The sequence below is a fragment of the Protomyctophum parallelum genome (assembly GCF_964188405.1).
Source record: "Protomyctophum parallelum genome assembly, chromosome: 12".
NCBI classification, from domain to species: domain Eukaryota; kingdom Metazoa; phylum Chordata; class Actinopteri; order Myctophiformes; family Myctophidae; genus Protomyctophum; species Protomyctophum parallelum.
The window spans coordinates 556,516-574,909 of NC_139712.1; positions in this window are offsets into that span (position 1 = coordinate 556,516).

Consider the following 18,394-nt stretch of genomic DNA (forward strand, 5'->3'; position numbering starts at 1 on the left):
ACGACAGGCGCAAATGCTCATGTTGAGTGTATTCTATAGATGAAAGTAGGTAATCTTCTGTCAACATTTGACCCTTTGACATATTGAGAGGGATTTATCCCTCCCCTCTAAAGCAGACGTCATGTAGGAGTTGAATGGCAAGAATTATCCCTGGGCTACGTGACGTAGCCCAGGGATAATTCTTGCCATTCAACTCCATAGTGACATTCATTTGTGATTATTAGTTACCTGAATTCAATTTGAAAAGAACATGTTAATATCCCCACATACTGGCAGTCTGTTGCAGATATGCATTAATTGTGCAGATGCAATCTGTTTCCAGAAAGAAAAAAATATATTAAAGGGTTGTTGGTAGTGGTAAGGAATGGCCCTTCAACACAAATTAAGGCAGGCAACAGCAAACTTTAAAATGTAGACTACACAACTACACACTCATTTGGGGAACTATCCTAAATAAACCACAAGGGCAATTTCTAATCCCTGAAAAGGCCTCTGCAATATAAATCATTACCAATTATTTTCTTGATTGATTGGTTGATTTATTTAGGCATTGCATTGTCATTTAATTCTCCCGCCAGTGAAAAACAAACCTGTGGTCTGTGTTCAAAGGGGGAAAACATTTCTGATTGCATTAATACAACAATAATTGACACTTTAAATGGCATGATAGATCACTAAGATCAGGCAACGTTTTCAACAATGACCCAGAAATATTGTTCCCTGCTTGTCTTGACTGTACCCATACAGTATATTTATGATAGTTAATTACAGTTAATTGATTTAATACTGACAACAGCCATGCAAAGGAGCACTTAAGCACTGAAAATAACTAGTAATACAGGTTTTGTTTCAGTGCACTCAGAACTAATAAGCTAAATGTTTTATCCAAAAATGTGTCCAAACAATGTGGTTTTCTCCAGGCAAGCTGGGGCAATTACTCTCTGTCTTGGCTTAATGTTAAATGTCAAGGCTTAAACTTTTAACTTTTTTAAAACTTTTAACATTCAGTAGATTTTCTGTGGTTTTCTGGCTCAAACAAGCGCTCTGATTTTCTTGTGGACTGTGATGTAGCTTCTTTTTATTGGACATTTCAACACAAGGCAATTCAATGTGCTTAATAATTAAACAAACAACCATTGTTTACTGTAAATCGCTCTGGATTAAGAGCGTCTGATAAATGCCTAAATTGTAAATTAAAGGTTTCGTGACATTCATTTTCATTTTTTTTATTTTAGGTTTTATTTTATGACCTCAATTAATTATATTATATTCATATTAATATGTCTGGGTACATACAATGCAATTATAGTGCTGTCTACATAACAAAGTCTGTATCAAATGCTACAAAAGTGCTATCTAAGGGGGTAGGGTAAGTGCTATGGGCCATGATGGAGTCTGAAAAGGTGGGTTTCCTGACTACGGCGGAAGATTGGGAGTGATGCTGCAGTTCTGACTGCAAAGGGAAGTGCATTCCACAGTTTTGAAGCCAGAAGGGAGATTAGTTTGGGACGTGTGGAGCGTTGTCCCGGCGCTTTTAGTGAGGGTACTTCCAGCTTCCCTGCGTTGGCTGATCTGAGTGCGCGGGAGGGTTTGTAGGGTTCAATCATACTTGCAAGATATGGGGGAGCCATACCTTTGGTTGCTTTGAATGCCATCATCAGTTTTGTATTCTGTGGGGGCAGTCCATCCAATATCTGCTCAATTACACCCACACATTCAGTGGATTTTCTGTGGTTTGGGGATAATAATGATGTGAGATAATAATAATGTTGCGGCTGAGGTCGTGGATGACGTAACGATATAACCTGAAAAAAGGCTTCTTACAAGTTACTGTTGGTGACTCAAGTTGCTTGTGAACAAAGTTCCTCCACATAGAAAGTAGCAAAACATCACAAGAACACCTTGCCTTTATGTTACATGCCTTTATGTTATATGGAACATTTTGATGGAATTGACTCTACCGTCTTTGGACAACGCATCGTCGACATGGTGGCGGAGAAAAGCGCAGACGAGACAGACGCTCATTGATTTAAAAGGTAGGGCTGGCTGGCCGTGATGTGCATCTTTGCGCACTGCGCCTTGCAATGTTGGTGTGTGCGTCAGAGACTAGTACTTGGCCGCGGTGCCAATGGTGTAGCCTACTCTTGTCTGCATACTGGTTGTAAATTAATAGACTAAAGATAAAGAGTTAAACTATTCGGTTTGGCCAAATTTGATTATGCATAAAGCATAATGCTCATGCGGTGCCTGGCTGGCTAAATGAGCTGAGCATGCAGGCAGTTGTTGGACCGTTGTGTTGCGCGTTTCTCTGTGGAGTATGAAGCTGTAGTAGGCCTATTAACAATGGTATGCATGTAGGCAATGACAAAAAGTACATGATTTGATAGTGAGTTCACACATTTGCGTCGCATATTTGGAGGCTGAGGGGGGGGGGGGGTCTAGGAAAAAAAAAAAAAAAAATCACATCTGCACCAGCCCCCCCTGGTGAATAAATAACGACCAGTCCCTTACTTTGAGTGGTAATAATGTCTTATGCGACCGGCTGCTATACACATTGATCCAATCTTTGCTATTAGCGGTAGCATAGCACTGTGGTTTCACTGCAGGTTTCAACACGACGACGCCTCCTCGGGGTGAACTAATGGACAATCGCGGCTGTATGTTTTGCCGTTGTTTTCAATGCTGTGTATGCATGGTGGCTCTCTCAGCTTCTTTCGTCTGTGACCCATTGCAGTGCTTTGAAATCACTGCTTTACATCTGTGAGTTCCTGCCTGGTGATATGAAACTTCTGGACGATATCGATATCTGATATCATTAATTGCTGTTATGGCCGATAACCGATATAAACCAATGTCAAAATGATCTGTCTGTGAAAAGTGTAATACGTTTTTACATTTTGGAAAACAAAACTAGGGATTCACAGTTATTGAAATGTTAGCCCATGTCCCAACATAAACAGCTTCAATGTAATATTTTTCATTAAAATGTATCGGCTAATACCGATATTGCATTTAAGGTGAGACACTACAGGTGAAATCATGATTTTTTTTTTCTTTGCTATTTTGCTTCCTAAACATGTTTTCTTTCAAACTAAAGCAAAATACACATTAAAAATACAGATTTAGATGTTTATTTTGATAGTTTATTAATGACAGCTCGTTTTTCTGGGTGAAAATCCACCATCTCTATTTTCATGATTGGTTGTTGGTACAAAGGAAGTGACCATATTTGGATCAGACCACAGTCAGCTCGAGGTCCAGACCTTTCCAATGATATATGCCATTATATGTTGTTGCCAAGGTTTGGATGAGATATTTGTCTCCAAATAGTGGCTTCAAATAAAACGTTTTGGAATTTTACAATACAAATCTTTAAAGGCCGTTTTCTCAAAATAAATTTTCCTCATACCTGGGACAAAGAATCTCCACTTCAGTTGAACTCACATACACCAAACGTTCCAGTCTCATTCATAACTATATTCCGCAGACATTTACACATGGATTTGTTGATATATCATTCACAGCCTGATTTACATCACATTTTATACCTAAAAACATGCCGAAAATGGGTTTTTTATGCCTGTTGACACTATTTTCTGATTTGTGGAGTGATAATTAGAGATATCAAAAATCCCATGTGTAATTTTCTTTGTCTCTAATGTGTCAACAAAATGAAATGATAATTTTGAACCTGGCTTTATCCGATCTTCAGATTTATCGTCCCGAAATGTATGCAAATTAGCGCATATAATGCCTAATTTGCATATTTAAACATATCATTTCAGAAAACTTGTAATACAAAAAATCTTATTTTTTATATAAGTAATCAACTGGAGAAGTTTCATTGTGATAGCTATTATTATTTCCCTATTCACCTGGGGTGTCTCGCCTTAAGGCCAACATCGGCCCATACCGATTTGATGGCCGATTAATTGCCCACCCCTAGATAAAATACTTTGGAAGTTTTGAAAATGAATTGTTAGAAATGTGTGGAAAAAATGTCTTGAATTCAATAATAAAGTAAGTAAACCATTGTTGAGTGTTCAACAGTCTGGCTGGACCTCTAGTCTGTAAACCTCTTCCTTCCAGTCGCTTTGTAGCAAACATTAGTTTTTAAGGCAAAGATAAAGTAATTCAGAAGAAGAAGCTGTGAATCGGCTGTCAGCACTCAGCAGCACCAGTAACCGCACGGTTCACACCACTGCAGCAACACTGACACGTTCAGCGGAGTGGCTGCCGTCTCTGTGCCGTCTGTGAAGAGCCATGAGCCGGGAGGGGCAGCAACACTGCCGGGTAATCTCCACACTGACTCGAGACTTGAGAAAAAGACCCATATCGGCCAAGATATCCCGAAACAATGCCCGGGGAACTTTAATTAAAAGCTAGATGCAGTGGCTATAATTTGCTTTCGCAATTCTAGCCTACCCAAAGGTAAAATCCACCTGCCATTATGCAAATAATGCTTACTCTAATGGAAAAAGCAGTGCTGTGTCTGTTTAGTAAATCAATTAATAAATCAAAATGTATTATTATTAGACAATGAATCAATCGATATATTTATTCTAGAGTACATTTGCATTTTTTTGATCAAATAGAATATAAGAAAAAAGTAAATCTATGGTACATGATGTGTATAAGACACCACTGTCTGCCCTGTGTCCAAGTGGCATGCTACAGCCTAACAGCTCTCACTGTCTCTGTCCTGTCTCCTAGTGGCATGCTACTTGCTACACTACAGCCATCACTGTCTCTGTCCTGTGTCCTAGTGGCATTGTTTATAAGGATCCCCATTAGCTTTTGCCTTGACAAAAGCTAGTCTTCCTGGGGTCCGACACAGACAAACATTTAACATTTAACAAAGGCAATACTTACAATTGTTTACAAACTAACTCAAAATAAAACATAACATTTTAAATTAAAATATAAAATAAAAAGCATAGAAAAAAATAGAAAAATCACTTTCAACAAATTATACATTAGAATTATTATTTTTCCCAGGGTTACTGCAGTATGGTTTACATAAGGTGTTCTTTTAACTTGATTTTAAAGATGAATTTTGTATTTGTATTGGTTATACACTTTGGTAGTGCATTCCAACCTATTACTGCTCTATAGATAATAGAAGATTTAAGAATATTTGTTCTTGGTTTAAGTGCCACCAAAACACCCAAACTGGCTTGTCTAGTCATATGATTATGTTCGTCTCTTACATGTGCTACCTGTTCAAATAAATACTGTGTTTTTTTGTCCATTAATACATTTCTGAAAAACGTAAGAATACGTGAATGTAATCTATTCTCAACAGTAAACCATGATAGATTTCTGTGCATTTCTGCAATGTGTGTCCTGTTGGAACACTGGAGAGCTAATCTGGCAGCTTTGTTTTGAGCTATTTGTAATGTATGTATGTCTGTTTTTGTAGCCGATGACCAAATGACTGGGCAATACTCAAGATGTGATAACACTAGAGCTTGAATTACTGCTTTCCGAGTGTTTAGTGTTATGTAGCTAGAACATTTCCTGGTTATGGCAATACTTCTTCCCATTCTAGTTACTATATTGTCAATTTGTTTAGTCCAATTAAGTATAGGATCTAGTACCATTCCAAGTAGTTTAGCCTCTGTTACCTGTTCTACTGGCTTCCCGTGGCAGGCTCAGTTGAGGATCACCGTCTTGCTTATGTCTAGATCCAAACACCATACACTTGGTTTTAGCAATGTTCAATACAAATTTATTCTCATCAACCCAATCCGCTACTGTTTTTATTTCATACTTTAGTGAGAAAAGTAACTAGTTACTTATTACTTTACTTATTACTTTTTCCTCTCGCCCCCATTAATTGCATATTTTGTCCCCAAAAGTCTTACTTTGCATTTTCAACATCAGCAGTCCCCCCTCCCCTATTCTGCAGTGTTTATTTAACTCTAAAAAGTGTACTGTATAGTGTACACATGATGGTGGGTCCATTTGTACACACATTAGAAGTAGATATTTTCGACGTGGAATATAGCTTCTTCACTATGCACAACATGCAGCGGACAATAATGTTCATCTCGTCTTGATCGCGAACATATACTCAAAATAATGTGAATACTTCCAAGTATTGAACGTTATAACGCTTTGTTGTGCCGGTGTCTCTGTCTCCTCCACCCCCTCCATGGATAGTTTGTTTATGTCTCTTCTCTCTAACAGTGCAGTCTAACGAGTTACACACACTAGTTTAGGTTGTTGTTCCGCGTTCCGGGCGGTTTAAGGCTGCATCCGATACTTCACACATACTGTACGACGTACCGACGAGTGTGCATCGTTTCCCTATCCGCTCTAGAGTCTAGATCTAGAGCGGATCAGCAGTCTGCAAAGCAACTCCACCACAACTAGGGGTGGGTCCCGAATCTCGGGACCAAGTATGTACCGAACCAAACGTGCCTGGGTACCGGGTACCCATTACAATAATTCAATGTCGGTTCTCTCTATCGGTTCCCACAGACACGCGGTCACACGCTATTAATTTATTTTCTTCCCTTAATAGATGCGCAGGGAACAGAGCTGATCTACAAGCCTACACCGCGTTGCATCAGCGACGAGTTGTGGGCTTGTGGCTTGCAGAGGCGGAGCCATCTCTCTGCATGGAGTTAGTTGTCGAGGAGTCTAGAGACAGAGAGACGCGCTGTGCCTGGCACTGAGGCAACATCATTATTAAAGTTTCTTAAACGTAATTTTCAAGTAAAGTTTATGGGAGGAAACTTTTAAGAGGGGACAGGAATCTTGCGCCTTGTCTGAGTCTTCACTGCATACGTGCGCAGCACGCTGGCTGCGCAGCATTGAATCAACATGAGACAAGGAGAGAAAGCGTCGGTGCACTCACTTCGAGTGCGCACCCGTGTGTGTGTGACTGTGAGTGTGTGTGTTTGTGTGTGTGTGATCACGGCGTAGGGTCCAGATACCCAGTCTAACTTCGAGAGGCGGCGAAAAAACAACAAAAGATAGCCTACTTTGGGCAGCCTGTGTGCATGCACATTTCTGTTAGTAGCAAACCACAGCATGCAAGCCGCCTTTGTTTTCAATGATCCCCCATTGATGCGCTGCCCCCTCCCCTTCATTAGCGATGCTAATTTACACAGTCAACCGTGTGTGTGTTGCTCTCAGATCTCAGACATACTTTTATTTGTTATTGGTAATAAGAGAAGTAGCCTACAACACTATTGCCCTGGGTAAATACAGAATCGATATTATATAGATACATTTAAAAGAATCACTATATTATCCACAAATGGCTCAATAAAGGAGAAGATGTTATACTATTCATTATACATGTCTTTAGTATACAGTATACACTCTGCTCTGACATGCCATGCAGACTGTGCACCACATGATATTTCTTTTCTAGATTTCTGACTTTGTGTTGCAGTGATGTTTATGTTGTGTAGTCTCTCAGGCATATTTGTTGTCATTGTCAGTAGTAGTAAGAGGTAACTGTAGTATCCACAAATGGCTCAACTGTTAAAGGAAAGGATGTTGGTCTATACTCTATTCATCTGTCTTAAATCAAAGTCTTTGTAATAAAAGCTTTGTGAAAAACAATTGACCTTAAGTTTATACCATTTATTTTTTTACTATATTATCCACAAATGGCTCAACTGAATGAGGAGGAAGAGGATGTTACACTATTTATTCATTCTGGGCGCGTTCGGAAATGCGCCCTGAACGCACTGGTGTGCTCTCTTGTCGTTTGTTTATTCAGTGCACTCAGTGCGTTGTCGTTCGAAAATCCAGTGCGCTGCGCACCGGGTGTGCCGAGTGCACGCACTGAGCAACCCTACCCTCAGGGTTGAACTTTTTTGTTAAATATTTGACCTCTTTTATATCATTTTGGAACCGAAATAGGGAACCGTTAAGAAGCGGAATCGATAAGCAGAACCGGAATCGGTACCGGACTCGAAAAAATCCTAACGATACCCATCCCTAACCACAACCCAGTCTACCATTATGAATAAACACTCAAACCCACAGTTCCACCAAGGCTCATGAAAATAGTAATAATTAGTGATGCACCAAATATTCGTCCGCAGAAAGAAATCGGCAGAAAATGGCTAAAAATTCATTTTCGGCCTATTCGGTTTCGGCCCAAATAAGCAGAAAATATATCACCGAATAGTGTATGCAATTAATGCATTCAAAAGAGCAGAATAAATGTTTTATGGATCCATAACAGTGATTATTATTTAAGTTAAGTTTTGCCATAACCATAACATAACATTTGTAGAATCAAACTCAGGTCTTAATGGGTTAAGTGGGGATACTAAAACAGCGATATTCAGTTACACTTCATACCAATTATACTGTGCGGGTGTAGGTATGTTAAGTGGTAACCACTTTCAACATGGCATTATAGGCAAAAGCTTTCTAAAGCTTTCACATTTTCCAAACATCTACAAGCTTGTAGGTCAACTATTTTCGCTATTTATTGTACAACAAAGTAGGCCTATATAGTGCTCAAGTGGCATTCTGGACTAGACCAGTCTGGCTGGAAACATTGTGGTTGCAAGGACTGGCCTTCTGACATTTCAGCTACAGGACTGTGTCACAGTCATTACCAGGTGATTGAGAGATTATTTATTCTTTACTTACTCTGTATAAACATACTATTTTAACTAGTAATGCACCGAATATTCGGCCGCAGAAAATGTTCGGCAGAAAATGGCAAAAAATGCATTTTTGACCTATTCGGTTTCGGCCCTAAAATATATCATCGTATAGTGTATGCAATTAATGCATTCAAAAGGGCTGAATACATGTTTTATGGACCCATAATAGTGATTATTATTTAAGTTAAGTTTTGCCATAACCATTTATTTTGCCATAAATCAAGTAGCTTTAAGGTACGGCCATGACAGCAATGTCATGGCCACCACAAATCCCATTGTGGTGTGAGCGCAACGTCTGTTTTTCTTTCTTGTTTTCCGTGAAAGTGTAAATTGATATTACCCAGGTGTAATGGCATTTATTTTTCCCTTTTTTATTATTAATTTGTTTTATTATTATTGTATTGTATTGTATTGTATTGTCTGTATTGTTTTATCTTTTCTGTAAAGTTTTTCTTGTGTAATGTATTTATTTCCTTGTCTAGTTTTGTTTCGTTTGTTGTCTTAATTGTTTGTGAAACTAAATTGAAAAGAGCAATACAAATTTGAATCATAAAAAAAAAAAAAAAAAAATTTTATAATAATAATAATAACTTTATTTATATAGAACCTTTGTAGACAAGGTCACAAAGTGCTGTCCAACAAATCTACACTAAAAGCAGGGGAGACAACACAATATAATAGATGCAACATAGAAAATGAACAATTGTCCAACGCTAAAAATAATCATAGTTAAAATAATGCATCATAAAAACAACAAGATCTACATGAGACAAAATTCATGCAAAGTTCAACGGGCGGAATGCTTTTCTGAACAGATATGTTTTGTAAAATAGATTTAAAGGTTGCAATATCTGCGGATGCTTTTGGGAAGGGTGTTCCAAATTGTTGTGGCGCAGCCACAGACAGAGAATGTACAGGTCCATTTGATTTAATATTACGCTCTCAAGAGTTATATTATTGTTTAACACCTGTATCACTTCATTTTCACAAAGTCTACACAATTAGAGGATGTAGAATAATTGTTATTTTGATCAACTTTGCCTGATACCACATCGATTCAGCATAATTGTGGACACAATAGTATCCAACGACAACAACATATAAAGTTTTGGGTCTGCAAGTCTAAATCTCATCAAATGTTGGTCCGTGGCTCAAATGCAGATTAAATAATGGACCTTGACATTAGCAGGGTTGAAAACCACTGCTGTATTGTATCAACATCACTATCTCAACTCTTCTTTTCGCAGATAAGTAAGCCTGGGACCGAGGCTAATCTCAACTGGGCTACATTGTCACAATCACGTGCATGTGGTCTTGATGTTTGTTTGATATTCTGGCTATTAGTGTTTTCCTCTTTGAAGGCACTGAGTATTGAGTTATCTATATAGCCTACTGCATGCAAACCAGATGCAAAGTTAAACACACTATTCCTGTAATTCAGCCTTTTGCCCACAAGGTGGTAGTATTGTACTGTACCCCCTCTACTTTAATGAAGTATCGAAGGTTACGTAGGTAACCATGGTTATGTGAGCGATTGGATCACTCCAATATATGATAGTTCCGTCCGCAGGCGGAGCGTCGAGCGGACTTACCGATGATCCCGTGCTAAAGACACGGGAAAATGGCGTGTGAGTGAGGCACCGCCTCCCGAGGGTACTTTGCCCGCACACGTCATTTCCCCTTCCTCGTACCCTTTCCGAGGCGCGATAGATCTCCGCGACTATAATTGGAGTGATCCAATCGCTCACATAACCATGGTTACCTACGTAACCTTCGTTATGTAGCGCTATATTGGATCACTCCAATATATGATAGTACACTACCAGATCAGTCGGAGACCTATCAATGAGAACAAGAGCCAGGCCCTCCCCGTGGAAGCGGCCAGCCCCAGCTCAATCACAGAGAGCCTCCTGTCTCCGAAGGAGCAGAGGCAACCCTTAAAACGGCTTGTTCCAACCGGTTCTCGGGGACCACATTGACGCGGTAGAACCTGGTGAAGGTACTAGGCAACGTCCAGCTGGCTGAGGCACAGATGTCCGAAAGGGGGACCCCTTAAGCTGCGCCCAAGAAGTAGCCATGCCCCGAACCGAGTGTGCCACCACCGCGGGCGGCAGAGCCTGCCCGGCCAAGCGGTAAGCACAAGCAATGGTATCAACAAGCCAATGTGAGAGTCTTTGCTTCGAAAGCCTTTGGCCCAAGACTCTATCACCAGAGCATACGAAGAGCTGATCAGTCAGTCTGACCGCCTTCGTTCGCACAACGCAAGCGTCCAAAGCCCTCACCGGGCAGAGGACGATCACCCGAGCCCTCCCCACTCAAGGGAGGGACATAGGCAGACGGGTGAAGAGGCCGATTCACATGTCCCACGGACAGAACCTTCGGCAGAAAGGAGGAATTGGGTCGCAAAGTAACACTCGCTTTACCAGGACCCATCTGGAGACACTCTGCGCTCGTCGAGAGCGCGTGGAGCTCCCCCACCCTCTTTGCAGAGGTGACTGCCAAGAGAAACTCGAAGGGAGGTTTCCCGAGTGCTGAGAGCACCAAGCCAAGGTCCCAAGTGGGGACCTGAAGAGCCTCCACTGGGCGGAGGCGACTTACTCCTTTCATAAGCGTGACAGTAATGGAAGCTTACCCAGCTGTCCGTCAAGGCCATCAGAATGGCATGCAGAGATAGCGGCCACATACACCCTTAGAGTGTTGGCCGCCCTGCCCTCGTCCGGCAGTGACTGCAGAAAGTGTAGCACAATCTGAACATCACAGTATTCCGGGTCAGCACCACAGGTCGCGCACCAAGTGCGGAACCGGCGCCAGCAAACCTGGTATGTTGCAATAGTACACGGGGCTCTGGAACTCTGCAACGTATGTAGAACTCCCTCTGGGAGACCTAGACCCGACCCCCTGCGCCTCTCAGGGGCCAAGCCCATAGCTGGAGGCGATTGGGCGGGGGTACCACAGGGCTCCCCGAACCCGCGAAGCAGGTCGGGCCTCTGGCAACTGCCATGGTGTCCCCACGACCAGAGACCGTAGCACCCTGAACCAAGGGTGTCTCTGTAAACGTGGGGCTATCAGAAGCAACCATGACCCTCCATCTCGACTCTGTCCGGTGTTGGATCAGAGGAATGGGGGGAGGCATAGAGCCGCATCAGCGGCCAATCGTGTGTCAAGGCGTCCAGGCCCAGAGGCCCCGGAGAACTCGCCAGTGAAAGCCAACTGGGGCAGTGAGTGGTCTTCTGGGAGGCAAACAGGTCCACCTGTGCGCTCCGAACCTTGGCCCACAGCAGTTGCATGACCTGAGGGTGGAGACAATCCCCCCCTCTCGGTCCATCTCTGGACAGCCTGTCCGCTGCAGAGTTCTGGACCCCCAGAACATACGCAGCCCGGAGAGATGTGAAGTGAGCATGAGCCCACGCTAGAAGCTCCCGCGTCATCTCGTGGAGACGGCGGGATCTCAATCCACCTTGATGGTTGAAGGCTACAACCGTAGTGTTGTCTGACCCGACCAACACATGCCGGCCTTCCAAACACTGAGGAAAATCCCATAGAGCTAGGCGCACAGCTCTGAGCTCTAGGACATCGACGTGTCGGACAGACCACAGCGAATCCCAGCGGCCGCTGGCTGCCATGCATCCGTACACTGCACCCCAACCTACCAGAGAGGCATCGGTGCAAACCTTACTCTGCGTGTCACCCTGTTGAGCGAACTCCCTGACTCCAAGAAGGAGCGGGCACGCCACTGGGTGAGTGCGAGCACACAGGACTTCGTCACCAGAGACGACAGTGTCTGTGTTGCCGCTGACTCAGCTGGTGGGCATTGAACCAACACTGCAGCGGCCGAGAAGAATGAGGCCTAAGAGGACCAACGATGAGGCCGCTGTTAGCAGGCCCAGTAGGCGTTGGCAGTCCCTGACGGACACCATCCGTCCCTAGGTGGAACTGGTGGAGAAAGGACAGAATCTTCCCGACTCTGTTGGCGGGCAGACATGAGTCACAGCGGCAAGGACATTAACGTGCCGTTCGGGAGCTGGTGACTTGTTGACTCGTCGCAGGTCCCAGCAACCATTGTACTTCTCTACGGCGTCTGACAGCCAGAGTGCACACAGCAGGGAGACTGCCACCGCCGGTGGGGTCTCACAGGTGGGAAGCGGCCATCCTGGTGCCGCACTGTCCCCCTCTAGATGGGGGAGGCGGTTGTCACCAGGGAAGGAGCCTTGTGGGTCGACAGCCTCTAGCCGGGAGCATAGAGCGAGCCAATAGAGCCCGTCTCAGGTCGCAGGCTCGACAGCGCATGGGGAAAGGTTGGACTACAAACTCCTCCTGCTCACCTTCAAAGCTCTCCACGGACTAGCCCCCCAGTACCTGTCCGACCTCCTCGAGGACTACATCCCGGCCCGTACACTGCGGTCTTCAGACCTTGGGCTCCTCACCGTCCGTCATGGGAAAAGGCGGTCCCTCGGCGACAGGGCCTTCAGTGTGGCTGCCCCTGCACTCTGGAACTCTCTGCCCTATGACATTCGCCAAGCCAAAACTGTGGACTCTTTCAAGTCTGCACTGAAGCGACACTTGTTCATCCAGGCTTTTGGAACTTAATTATGTTTTATTGTGTTGTAAAGCGCTTTGGGTTTCTTGAAAGGCGCTATAAAAATGCAAGTTATTATTATTATTATTATTACCAGTCACAACACTTGGACTACTAAGTCACGCCTAATATCGTCGGGATCGGACTCGAACCCGCGACACGCTGTCAGGCCGGGATACCAGCCTAGATGCCTGGACCAAGGCCGGCCCAGGCCAGAGTCCTGCCACCACTGGGTGTGCATGCTCTAGACCCAGACAACAAAGCAGACACAGTGCCCATCCCCGGTGGGCTGTGGCCAGCTCTAAGCTAACAAGCAGCGAAGGCTATGGCCAAAGCTAGACTGTATAAACCTGTATCACACGTCGTATATCAGCCTTTGGCTTATACGGGCGACAGGACAGAATATAATATGTAGCTACCCGTGCATATTATATTATATATAAAGCTTTATCGCACTTATTTAGGCGATAGGACAGAAAGTATAATATACACTGTCACTTGTGTATTAATATACTGGTAACAACCGGCATCACACACCGTACCTTGGCCATTGGCACATACGGGTGATAGAATACAAACAACAGTTTAACTGTGCAACGTATAAATATATGAGGCTGTATAACACGCCGTATATCAGCCTCTGGCTTATACGGGCGACAGGCCAAAAAATATAATATACCCAGTCACTGATGTAATGTAACGTAAATATATACATCAGACTTCACCACACACCGTATATCGGCCCTTGGCCTATACGGGTGACAGAAGTCAAATATATAACATTTAAGCTGCATCAAACACCGTATATATCGACCCCTGGTGTATACGCATAATAGGGTAGAAGCATAATACATAGTATTATAGTACTATGTAACGTGCAACATACTGGTAAATAAACCTCAGCACCCATGCACCGTATATTGGCCCTTGGCCTATACGGGTGATAGTCTACAAACAACAGTCACCTGTCAGCTGTGCAACACAGGAACACATAAAGCTGTATCACACACCGTACATTAGCCTGTGGCTCATACGGGTGATAAGACATTATATACCCGGTTACCCGTGTAACGTATATAATATACAATATATGCTATACCACACACCATATATTGGCCTAGCTTTAGCTCATATGGGTGACAGCACAGAAGAGTTACATATACAGATAAACAGTTACTATTGAACTTACAAATGTATAAAGCTTTATCACACCGTACGTTAGCCCGTGGCTTATACGGGTGACAAGACAGAGAATATTATATACCCAGTTACCCTGTAACGTATATAATATACCACATATGATATATCACACACCATATATTGGCCTAGCTTCAGCTCATATGGGTGACAGGCAGCACAGAGAGAGATAAATATACAGATGCACAGTTACTATTGAACTTACAAATGTATACATAAAGCTGTATCACACAGTATATTGGCCCTCGGCTCATACTGGTGACAGCACAGAAATATTATATACGCCGACACCCGTGTACGTATAGAATATATAGTATAACCATATCACACACCGTATACTGGCCCTTGGCTCATACGGGTAATAGAATACCAACAAGAGTCAACTGTGCAACGTATAAATATACAAGGCTGTATCACACAGTATATTGGCCCTTGGCTCATACCGGTGACAGCACAGAAAACATTATATACGCAGAATGTGTATATATAGAATATACAGTATAACTATATCACACACCGTATACGGGCCCTGGGCTCATACGGGTGATAGAATACCAACAGGAGTCAACTGTGCAACGTATAAATATACAAGGCTGTATCACAGTATATTGGCCCTTGGCTCATACTGGTGACAGCACAGAAAATATTATATACGGTTACACCCCGGCATTCCGACGCCCCCCCGTTCCGACGCCCCCCCATTCCGACGCCCCCCCATTCCGACGCACCCCCGTTCCGATGCCCCCCCATTCCGACGCACCCCGTTCCGACGCCCCCCCGTTCCGACGCAACACAAGCACCCTCGGAAATGTATACACAAACAATGCCCCCCCCCCCCCCCTCCGATATTTAAACACCGCCATCCGACGCACAGGCAAGGGCGCACATAATGCAGAATGCATGCCAAATGATAATTTGTAACACCTCTTTTGTCCTCACTGTCCGGACTGTTTCCGTTTGCGCAGTTCAAGCATTCAAATGCAAAGGAGTGCGGGGGGCGGGGCGGGTCACTGTGAAAATTATAAGAACTTATAATTGTCTGCTCAGCTGTGTGTGTGTGTGTGTGTGTGTGAGACAGTGTGCGTGTGTGTGTGTGTGTGTGTGTGTGTGTCGTAGGGATGACATAATATGCTCCTTCGTCAAAGCATATTAATCTGTCATTAATCCCATCATTTTATTAAATTAAATAAAGATGTATATAGCCTACATCTGCCTCGCCTGTTATTCTGTCAGCAACACGGTCGTAATGAGTGTGTGTGTGTGTGTGTGTGTGCGTGTGTGTGTGTGTGTGTGTGTGTGTGTGTGTGTGTGTGTGTGTGTGTGTGTGTGTGTGTGTGTGTGTGTGTGTGTGCGTCAAAGTCACAAGTTGTCTATATCTGATTATGTCCATTTTAATAACCTTACACGGTCGGGAAGACATAGCCTATATGATATGTCTGTGCACGTTAGTTATATTCATCAACATATTATTATTATTATTATTATTATTATTAGAGGCTATCCAATGTGCAGCCCCTGGCGTCTCACTTCAGACTTCACTCTTCCCCTCTGACGGACGGGAGTCACGGGACGCACGCACGCCCCATGCTGTTTTCTGTAGCCTATATTGTTTTGCATACTTAACTGTATTTTTGGAATGAACATGCAAAGCAGTGATGTGCACAGCTGGGAACCCCATATTGCACAATGATGATTAGCTGGATTTAGGCCTATATTATTCATGTGTAGGCCTACTCTAATCAATCCACAAGGCCTCAGTTAGATTGATCCCCCCCCCCCCCCGCCCCATTTCCCCTCACTGTATATGTATCTTTTCCCTTTTTGCTTCCTATATGATGAATTCCTGTTCTGTTCTTTAGCTACATAGAAGTGTCTATTTGTATGTCTCTAAATGTTTTGATGAATTGAACAATGTGGACCCTGTTGTAAACAAGTGTAATGCTTAATTGGGTCGTCCACTCACAGTTAACAGTCTTTGTATTGAGTTTGTGCTTAAAATGTACTGTAAATTCTACAAACTGTTAATAAATATTTCAATCAATCAATCAATCAATAGGCATATTGTGCGTTCCTCATAAACACTATGTCTGGAGCGCAGGAATCACCTTAGATTGTTGTTGAGTTAAAACTCATAAATGGAGCATGGATCTTCAAGACACCTCAGACCTCAGACTACATCTCCCAGAGTGAATCAGGTGCAAGATGGCTGCTGGTGCTCATTTGGCTGATTGAACACCTGTTAAAGGCTGGTGGTGGTGACACTCACACAACTAACAAACAAGCAAGCTGAAGGTCTACCCAAGAGCTCTATACCCCCAAAGACGCCAATGGTCTGTTATGTCTACTGTATTTTCTTCTACTTTATGCTTACTGCTTAATGTGGTTAAAAATCTGGCCTTAATGGGCTAATATACTGTAGATTAAGTTCAGTTTGGAACTTTAAGTATAGCCTCAATTTGTTTGAGTTTGCATTTAAATTTATATTTACTAATTTAAGAGACTACAAAAATGTGAATATATGATTTACCTGCATGTTTAAAGGCATGTCAAATGCCTAGGTTACTTGTAGCTGATCTACAAGCTCTACAAGCTCAAAGTTCAGTTTTTCCCTTTAAATTCTTATACATACTTTACTTACTTACTTAAATACATAACATTTGTTGTTACTAAATTATTCTAGCTTAAAGGTTACAGTTCTGAAATGTTTAATTCTGGGTGCCTGCCATGCAATGGCAGAAACACAGGTTGAAATCCGCAACACATACTTAACTAGAAACAAAATTTCAAGAAATTTTACTGGGTGCCTGAAGCTCGCCAAGTCTGTGCAGCATTTGAGCCACGGACCACCATTTGATGACATTTAGCCTCTCAGAAGGGTCCATTTGGTTACATGTGAGCCAGGTCTCCCCATTGACTTTCAATGAGGTATTTTGTCTTAGTTCATTGCGCATTACGTTGCCACCAACATTCTAATGCTAACATGCTAACATGCTAATACTAACATGCTAACATGCTAGCATGCTAACATTTTAATGCTAACATGCTCATGCTATCATGCTAACATGCTAATGCTATCATGCTAACATTATAATGCTAACATGCTAACATGCTAATGCTATCATGCTAACATGCTAATGCTATCATGCTAACATTATAATGCTAACATGCTAACATGCTAATGCTATCATGCTAATGCTAACATGCTAACATGCTAATGCTAACATGCTAACATGCTAATGCTAACATGCTAATGCTATCATGCTAACATGCTAACATGCTAACATGCTAATGCTAACATGCTAATGCTATCATGTTAACATGTTAATGCTAACATGCTAATGCTAACATGCTAATATGCTAACATGCTAATGCTAACATGCTAATGCTAACATTCTAATGCTGACATGCTAATGCTATCATGCTAACATGCTAATGCTAACATGCTAATGCTAACATGCTAATGCTATCATGCTAACATGCTAATGCTAACATGCTAATGCTAACATGCTAACATGTTAATGCTAACATGCTAATGCTGACATGCTAATGCTGACATGCTAATGCTAATGCTAACATGCTAATGCTAACATGTTAATGCTAACATGCTAATGCTAACATGCTAATAGTAACATGCTAATAGTAACATGCTAATAGTAACATGCTAATGCTAACATGCTAATGCTAACATGCTAATGCTAACATGCTAACATGCTAATGCTAACATGCTAATGCTAACATTTTAATGCTAACATGCTAATGCTAACATGCTAACATGCTAATGCTAACATGCTAACATGCTAATGCTAACATGCTAATGCTATCATGCTAACATGCTAATGCTAACATGCTAATGCTAACATGCTAATGCTATCATGCTAACATGCTAATGCTAAGATGTCTGAGCTGTTAGGGTCCATTTGGTTTCGTTTGGGGGGGGGCGGCCCGGTTCCGGCGAGCCGCCCTGCTTCTGAAACGG